Source organism: Solanum tuberosum, unplaced genomic scaffold, assembly GCF_000226075.1.
Source record: "Solanum tuberosum cultivar DM 1-3 516 R44 unplaced genomic scaffold, SolTub_3.0 scf00041, whole genome shotgun sequence".
In the NCBI taxonomy this organism is placed as follows: Eukaryota; Viridiplantae; Streptophyta; class Magnoliopsida; order Solanales; family Solanaceae; genus Solanum; species Solanum tuberosum.
Window position 1 is genome coordinate 1,308,982 of NW_006238965.1, and position 9,877 is coordinate 1,318,858.

The 9,877-nt window shown below is 36.4% G+C and overlaps 1 pseudogene; it reads right to left on the bottom strand.

The window, feature by feature from the left end:
- Positions 1–7,777: 7,777 nt before the first annotated feature.
- Positions 7,778–9,042, bottom strand: LOC107059812 (protein DETOXIFICATION 16-like; annotated as a pseudogene).
- Between the last annotated feature and the right edge of the window lie 835 nt (positions 9,043–9,877).

Below are 9,877 nucleotides of genomic sequence, written 5' to 3' on the forward strand. Positions count from 1 at the left end.
TATAGAGGTCTTGGTCCCGAAAATAGAAGTGTTGTTGATCAACTTTTTGCAGGTTGTTTGATATGGCAACCATATGGCCTAGTAGCCCAACTCTTTGATGGCATAGTTAAAGCCAACAAGGAAGCAGAAAAGGACCAAGAATGGGCTGCATTGTTGATTCAGCTGGATGATCTGTCCAAGAAGGTAATGAAGTTGGAAGCAAGGTTTAAAAAGAAGAGCAAGTACCTTCCCCTGCGCAAGTGTAAAAAGATGAAGCAGCATGAGGGTGGACAAAATGGAGAGGTCCTCTCACTCATTCTACACAAAATCGAGGAACAAGATAGAGTGTTCCATGAGATAAAAAAGAATGTCAAAATGCTGAATCAGATGACGACCTCTCATTCCATGATTATTCAGCTACAAGACGCCCAAATAGGCCAAATATTGTCATGTCTCTACTCACAACATAAAGAGGGGTTACATAGTGATACTATGGCTAACCCTGAGAATGACGTTTAAATGGTGACTTGCGTCGTGCCACGACGTTAACTAAGGCGTTGTTTGGGAGGCAACCCAAAACCCTTTATTGCTTTATTTTTGTTTTAGAAATATTGGTGTGTTGATTGTGCAGGTTAAAGTGTGGAGAGTGTTTGAAAATTGCAGGTTGGCGAGCTAAAAGGTCTAGTCGGCGCATCGCCAAATAGGTCGGTGCATCCAACCTAAGCCGCCGTTTGACTCAAAACATCTTCAAAATGGAGTCTGTAAAACTCGGCGAGCCTAGGAAATTATGGGTGAATCGCCGACCAGGTCGGCGATCCCGACGTAGACCGCCATTTGGACCTCCACATAAACTGGAGGGCCTGTAAAACTCGGCGAGGTAAGTGAACACTCGGCTTGTCACCGAGTGGATCGGGGAGCGTTACTAACGTCGCCGAATGGGCGAGAACTGGACGGTTTTAAAGGTCAATTGTTTCAAAGTTTCAAAATCTCTAATTTCCCTCGCTTTCAAACTTCGCAAAATCATACCTAGTTAGTATTTTCAATATTTTTGCATTCCATAAGTATTTTGGTTGTTGATTGGTGCTTGGACTTTGGATTACATTGCTGCCTAACATTTCAAAGTACTTTAATCGACATAAAAGGATGGTTTTCCAAACCCCGAGTTTATTTTATTGAATTTGTACTCATTTGCAATGATCTTATCTTAGTGATGTGTGTTGGGCCTCTCTGATAGGATTAGATTGTTTAAATGACTAATTTGAATTATTAATCATGTATGTAATGCTTATAGTGTCAATTTCCCATTTTTAATGCGTTGAAATTGGTTAAATTTTGTGGGGTTGTGCTTGCGTATAGTTTAATGTTGTTGGGTGAAGTCTGAGTAGCCCGTATTTGTGCTAAATGACGTAAATTGCACAATACTAGAGTCGGTGTCCTCATTCTTAAGGGAAAAAGTCATCAAATGGCCAAATTTGGCAAAACCGGGAGAAGTTTGAGTAACCTAGTGTGATGGGTGCTATGGGTATGAGCTTAATTTAACTAAAGCATCCGTTGAATTTGTTTTCGAGGGTTGCGGGGTTGAATTCGAGAAGTTGGGTTGAAAATAGACACGTTGGGTCGTTTAGCGAGCTGGGTTGAGCTCGCCGAACCACTCGGCGGTTCGCCTAATATCTCCATCTCGCTTTTAATCGCATGTTTTGATTGATGTTGGTCTCTGTAACTTTCGGTGAGAAGCCTGAGGTCGCCGAAGGCAATTGGCGACTTGTCGAAAGATTTCGTGATCACCTTTTGTTTCTGCCCTGAATCATTCTTTCACGGTACCTTTCAGCGGGCTAACCCAGTTCACCAAAGCAATTCGGCGACCCGCCAACTATTTCAGCGAGTCTGTTTGCGCTTAATTTTCTGTGCAGTTATTTGAATATTTTCTAACCTCTCCTCGAGGTTTTGCAGACATGACTAGATCAATAGCAGCAGAAAGAATAATACCAGCCCAAGAGAAGATTAAGGGGATTATAATAAATGAGGATGCAGCTATATCCAGATGCAAAGCTACGAAACTTCCCACAACGGGTGGAAAAGGCAAGGGCAAGAGGTCCACTTCTGACAGGAAGACCACTATCAGAGATCCTAATGTTCCTTCATGGGCCCGGGGATTCTGTGCAGCTGTACATGTCTTTCGGGAGGACTCGCAAGTGACAACTCCTAGTGGATCTGGCACTGCCGTTCCTCCTGAGGTGACCCCGAGCACTGATGCTCAGACTCAAAGTGATACATCGGGCACTGATGCTCAAACAGATGGAGCGACTATGTAGACAGGACCCTCTCTTTACCTCCATCCCTGCCTTACTTTATTTTGACTTGTGGATGTTTTTATTCGCATTTGAGGACAAATGTTTTTATTTGTGGTGGGGTAAGGCCCTTCTTTTGTGACTCCATTTTGTTTATATATTTGGGTTGAAATCTATAATTGTGTGGACACTGCTTTTTGTGGATGTTTGAGCTTGTGGTTCGTTGCTTTTAATTGTATATGACTTTTGACCCTTCCGAAAAATTTTTGCCACCTCTTGTATATGTTGATTGTGGTTGTTCTCTTGCTTATTCGAGTATCGGTTTTGATCAATACCTATTTCTTGAATAGTGCTCATAATCGAACATAAATGAATGCGCGGCTACGACAAGGCCAATTAAAATTGTATAGACAATATGTGAACTCTTTGCATCTCGTTGTGACTAGCCAATTATCGAATCGAGTCTCTTGTGATGATCGTTGCACACTAGCAAAAATGTGGAGTCTTGTTTGACTTTGATGTCAATGCCTTGTGTGATGAGCTTACCGTGAACCATGTGTGATGACACCTAGAATTTGCCTCGTTGGTCCGATTGACTAAGTTATGCAATTTCTTGAGATGATCTTAGGCAACTTTAAAGAGTGTGAACCAACTTGACATATACCTCTTTTGTGGCCTACCTTGTGAGTGTGTGAACCTCTTTTGAGCACCCTTTGAACCTTAACCTTTTCTTGGAAGAAACTTGATAACATTGCTACCTTTTATTGATCCATTACCCATAATCCTCATGATCTGTGATTTGTTTGAATAGCCAACTTAGGCCAAAAGCCTAAGTTGGGGGTGTGGTGAAAAGAGAAGCCAAATCAAGTAAATGCAAATAAGTCCCTTGTGCCCATGTTTTGAGAAAAATGGAACCTCTCCATATAAAAAAAGAAAAAGAAAAGATTGAAAAAATAAAGAAAGAAAAAGTGGTGAAATAAAGTTGAGGAAATACAAAGAAAATGGGGTTTCCAATGACTCATGGAAGATGAATAAGAGATGACTTTTAGGCTTGAATGAAATTGATAAAGATAGGAAAGAAGGTGTTGTTCACATCACATTTCATGAGAATTTTCAGCCTATAAGCCTAAATGACCATACCATTACACTTAGCCCCGTTACAAGCCTTGGAAAAGACCTTTTTGATCTTGAATGAGCTGAATCAAAAGTCGATTGGAAAATAAGGGCAAACCTATGGGTGAAATCATGCATTGTGTTTATCTTTGTGAGTGTGAATGTTGATCTTGATTCTGGAACTTTAAATTGTTGAACCATTGTGTGTGAACATGAAATCATTCTTTATGTGAGGGCATTTTATCACCTTTGTTGAGCTCGAACTTGCATTTGCAGCAAGTATAATGAGCTTGAGATTCTTTGATAATGGTGAGTCACAACTTGAAACTTTGAGTGCACAAGTGATCCTTGCATGAGTAAGTTGAGACTTTTTGTGTGCATTCATGGTTGAGTCTTGTGTAGCACTATTTGAGACATCCGTTTTCATCTGCTGAATTTGAGTTTTACTTGAGGACAAGCAAAAGTTTAAGTTGAGGGTGTTGATGAGTCCACGATTTGGACTCTTTAGGGTTTTATTTTGATAGATTTAGTGTCCTCAAATGCATATTTTGTCTCAATAACTGATGTAAATCCTTGAGTTTCAGGTATTTGGAGTTAGAGACAAAGCATGGACACTATGGGGCAAACAGGAACAAGAAAACTAAAAGAACGAAGAAAAGAAGGCCTGAGGATCGCTGAAGCCATTGGGCGAGCCGCCGAATGGCCTTAATCTCGCCTAATGTTCCAGTATGCTGAGCCCTAAAGGAAAAGATCAAGTTGGCGATGAAAGGGAGCAGTCGACGCGTCGCCGAACAGTTCCGCGAAGCAGCACTATATCGCCCAATGATTCAAAATGCGAAGAGGCTGAAGGTAAAAGCTGAAAGGCGATAAACCAGACCAAAGGGCGGATCGCCGAGTGTATAGGCGATCCCGACTAACTACGCCGAGTGGTCCTACACAACACAAATTTTTGAAAACTATAAATACCCATTTAAATCTATAGTTTAGTATCGAATTATTATTGAATTTCTAGACATTTTTCAATTTTTGGAGTTTTTTGGAGACATTGTTCTTGAGCTTTGAAGATTTGAAGGTTTACAATTCTAAGAAATTGAAAGTGGGTCTTGAAGAATCTTCATCTTTGACGTGTTTAAAGACATTTTCTATCGTACCCATTTGATGGAAACACTTTTTTGGTATCGATTTCTATGTCTTTTTCATGTCTAGCTAAAACCCCAATTCTTGGGGTGTGATTATGTGAATATGGGTTAAATTTACTGTTGGGTATTGCTCGTTGTTAGTCTATTTGTTGTTTAAATGTGAATACGTTTGGTAGTTGTGTTTGAACTTAATGAGATTGTAGTTGCAAATACGATTTCATCTTAGTGTTTTTGGCTTGCTCGAGAGAGAGGTTTTAAAACCAAAACTACTAAATCGATAGCCTGTGGTTATTGGGTCGTTGTGGGTTCAGCTTGAGAGAGTGAACCCTAAACCTTCTCCCACAGATTCAGCTCGAGAGAGTGAATGGACTAAAGAGAAGATTGTGCTTAATTGCTGCAGCTCGGTGTTCGAGAGAAATCAAGTTAATTCAGGTTAAGTTGTTCGAGAGAAAATTTACCCCACTAAAGTCTAGCCTAGTTACAAATGTTCAGCAATTTACTATCAATAGCATGTACCCGGTTGTTTATTTTATCCCATATTCCTATCACATCCCAAGAATTTCGTCTCCCTATATCGCATCTTTATATTTTTGCTATTTTTGGTTTATTAGTTGAATACAAATCCCCCATTGATAATTGACATTTGTGTCACTTTTTGATTTATTATGTTTGTTTTCGTTAATGTCTATAGCTATGATTGATTAGAACTAAGTTTTACTTTTCTATTTAATTCTTGATTACTAACCGCTCCCTTGGGACTCGACCCCAACCCATTCGGTTGGGTTATATTACTACACGCGATCGTTGACACTTGAATTGGAAGTAGTGTCCTCATACATGAAGTCACTAATTAAAACATATAATTAAGAAACACTAGTTTATTTGTTAAAGCTAAAATTAAAAGAAAACAAATATTTTCGAAAGCTTTTATTTCTTTTTAAGTAAATTAAAAATAAAACTTACCAAAAAATGTGATTCTATTTTTGTTGTTTTCAAATCTTTTACAATAAACCTAATAAAGTAAAATAAAAATCAAAATATTTAGTTTAGATTTATAAAAATATTTAAGCTCTAAAAATGGTTTAAAATTTTATGTTCGGTCAATAATTATGTGTCTAGAGTTTGTCCCTCTTTGATTGAAAACTCGAAGAGTTTTCAGACAAAGAAGTAGATACGTGACAAGTTTTGACCAGACTTGTATTTGTTAAAAAAATATGTGCGACCGAGTCTTGGTTTTGGACATCCTACATATCTCGAGTTATAAGGGAATCAGGTCACGTGTAGTTCAAGAAAATGAGGTGATGAGTTGGAAGTTAAGTGAGGTTCCACCGAGGCTCCGGGTCGCGACTCGTATCCTTACATAGAAAAAATGAAAGCTAATAGTCAAAAGAAAAATAAAAGTACAAGCTCCTATCTATGCAGCTTCTATTGAGTCTTCACTTGAGTCTTGACTTTCAAATATCACCTTGATTTTTTTAGATGAGTATCTTGATCTTGAATTGAGGCTTAAATTTCCACTTCGAGTGAGCTTTCGACACTCTTCAAAATGACAAATTGAAAATGTTCTTGAATGACTTTATGTTTTGTTGATCAGGATAGAAGCAGGTGTCAGGATATTAGGTTGGTACATGCAATTAAGAAGCTGATTCTAGCTATCATGGGGATTGATCATTCTGAAAAGAGTTGAAACTTTGTTCTTGAATTTCAATTTCATGTTTCGCTTGAAGAAACCTGAAAACCATCACAAACAAAAGAAATAAACAAAAAATTTTGCCCCACTTTTCACTGGAATTTTTTTGTGAGTTATTAGCAAATGTGATTTTTTTATAAAAATAAACAGACTAGTAAGTGTTTATCCTAGGAGGAAATAAAATATAACATCTCAGACTAGGAAATGTTTATCCTAGGAGAAAATAAAATATAACATCTTAGACTAGGAAATGTTTATCCTAGGAGAAAATAAAATAACGTCTCTGTAGACACTTAATTTTTGACCGAACCTAAAATTTTACACCATTTTTAGAGTTTAAATATTTTAAAGATCTAAATTAAATATTTTTTACTTTTATCTTATTTTATTAAATTTATTTTAAAATATTTGAAAACAACAAAAGAATCACTCTTTTAAGTAAGTTTTATTTTCGATTGTTTAAAAAAGAAAAGAAAAGTTACAAAAAAAAATATATTTTCCTTTAAATTAGTTTAATAAATAAGCTAGTATTACTTATTTATAATTTATTATTAGCTACTCAATTTTATTAGTTTAAAAGTATTTAAATAATATTCTTATATTATATTATAAAAAAATAAAAAATAAAAACCTAAAACTAACCCCACTACCCCAATTCCACTCCACTACCCCACACACCCCACTCCTCTCTCCTCTCAACAACAATACAACTACATACGCCTATAAAATAATACACACATGTACCTACACGACGACAGTCAGGCAGCAAAAAGGAAGGAAAAAAAAAACAACACACTCACATACATACAAAAAACAAAACACTACACAGACGCACAAAACCAAGTAAAAAAAATCAGCTACACTACAAAATACACGGAAAAACATTTTTCTTTTTAAAAAACACACGCACAAAGACAGAAAAAAAAAGAAAACTTTTCATTCTTTTTTCTAAAACAACAACAAAAAAAACACAATAAAAGTTGAGCTCGAGGTTTATTTTCGTGGTTCCAATCATGGTCTTATTTTTTTTTTGTGAATTAATATTCACAAGAGGTAACACTTAATCCTTTTTATATAGTTTAATGTCATGATTATACACTACAACAAAAATCACTTTTAGCGGCATTTAATTTTCCTTTTAGCGGCATTTAAGTTAATGCCATTGCATCCAGTGTCGCTAAAGCCTTTAGTGGCATTTATATAGACTGCCGGTAAATGTCCATATTATTGCCGCTAAAAGTAATTACTTCTAGCGGCATTTATTATTGCCAATAAAGCTTCCTTTATTTTGCGGCATTTGTTATTACCGGTAAAAATACAATAATTGCTGCTAAACAAGACCTATTTTACTAGAAATTATTATGGAAACTAATGTTGACCATGAATTCACCTCGATCATATATTTAATCAGAAAACCAATTCAAAAATAATAATAGAGAATTACCAAACTAAAACAACGTCATTCATATAAAACAAGAACAATCAATACATTTACTTTCTTGTCTTCGTAAAAAAAATATGAATTATAAAAACAACAATATGTTCAAGTTATAAAAAAAAACCCCGGAGAGAATGTGTTCAACAATGGAAAAACAAGGAGATTGAACTATTACTTCTTTTTCCTAGTGAAACTATGGCAAAATGGATAACAATGATGTGCTATCAGGAGGATCTTCAATAGAGCCAACTTTATTTGATACTTGTAGCTAGGTCAATCAGGCGGCACGTCAATTCAGAAGAAGCATCATTAGGTTGATTGCATTGTTTGCTGATGCAACATCTTAGAGTCCTATCTGCATGAAACTGCTTACTGTATTAGCTTGTAAAGTAATAGTGGCCTGAAGAACTGAATGCACTAGCACTATCTATGTTCTTCTGAAGCAGAAGGAAAAGAACTACCAAGTACTACCTCTTTTCTTCTTCTTTTTGATGGCTAACCTCACAGTACCACTCAGTCCAATAGAGATCATCCAAACTATTGCAGATGTATTAAGACTAGGCTCTAGCAAACAATGAAACAAATCAGTTAGACTTGAAAATAAAAAAATTAGCTTGATAAATAAGAGGTGCACAATTAGAACCAGATTGAAAGCACTGAGGTTTCCAACTGTGGATTTGGAAGGAGGCCAGAAAGCAGAACTATTAGCTCAAATGACCACATTTCTAAGCTGTTGATAATCATCAAATTAGACAAGTTAAATCAACAAACAAACCAGCACAACAAGTCAAGAAATGTAGACTGACCAGACCATGATGGCAGAGGGAATCGCGAGTCCAATGAAAGCAAGCATATCCTTGAGAGCTTCTTTTGACAGTCCTGTCCAAGTCTTTGCACATGTAGGAGAAAACTTGATATAAATAGCCAAAAACAAGAAGTTAAGCCAGTAAGAGATTGAATTTGCTAGAGCAGCTCCTTTGACACCAAGTCCAATCTTGAAGACCAAAATCCAACAGACAACGATGCGGATTAAGGTTGTAACTCCAGCATATAACACCATAGGGATGACAATACTTTGTGTTTGTAAGAATCTCATAACACATTGGAGCAAGCCGTAAGAGAAAACACCAAGAAATACAAGGCATAATGACCAGCTTCATCAGATATACTAGGATCTTGGCCTAAAAACATGAGAATAGAGCCAGTGTTTTCCCAAATGACTGCAAGAGGTATGCATAAAAGTGAAAGTATAATCATAGATCTATCCATGAGAATGCCAAGCATATGATACTGTTTTGCTCCATAAGACTGTCCAGAAAATGTGTCCAGTGCACTTGACATCCCCATCTATTTGGAAACAGAGAAGAATTTTTTTTCATTAGAATCAATACCATATTAATTAAACGTCATAAAATTTTGATGTCATGAAGGACTAATAAACTTCATGTTCTTTTAAAACAGTTAACCAATTTGAGTTGATAAGAATCCAAAAAAAGTTTCACTTTGCCTATTAGATTGGTACCGGTTAATCTTATTACGATGTCATATAAGAAAAACCAGGAGTTTCCCTATGGTTTGCAGATTCATACTCCCAAATATAGGTCTCGTAAAACTTTCAAGTCCAGGATATCAAACTGCCTAAGCAGTTGGTAGCCTCTGCATCTCCTAGTAGAGCTATATTTCTAGTTTGAGGTTCAATGTTTTTACTAAACGAACCTCCAAAGAATTAGATGCACCACATTTTCCAATAGAGAAATGACAATAATGTTATGACTGTAACCACAACACAACATAAGATCTTACATTTGGGAAGTTGTCGAGTTACTTTTGGGACTTGGGTTAAAAGAGCATGTGTACTACGTATGAAAGGATACAACAATAAGATATAACATATGGTTATTACCTTAGGCATGCGACATAGACACCACTACCATTCAGATGATTGATTATGACTCCAGGTCTAGGATTCAACTCGCTCTTGGCAATGTCATTGTGCATGAATTCTACTATGTTCTAATCTTTCAATCCTCCTCTTTTGAAGATCTGTATATATGACATACATATGCCTGCATCCACCCCATATAGCTTCAAAACCAATTAACAAAGTAAAATCAAATTATAGCTAAATGTCAAAACTTGATTAGTAATGGTAGTTGCATCTCTCTCCAAGCAAATACATGCTTCCCAATTTGCATAAAACAAGTTAGAAAACTATCAATGTGTGCTTGGC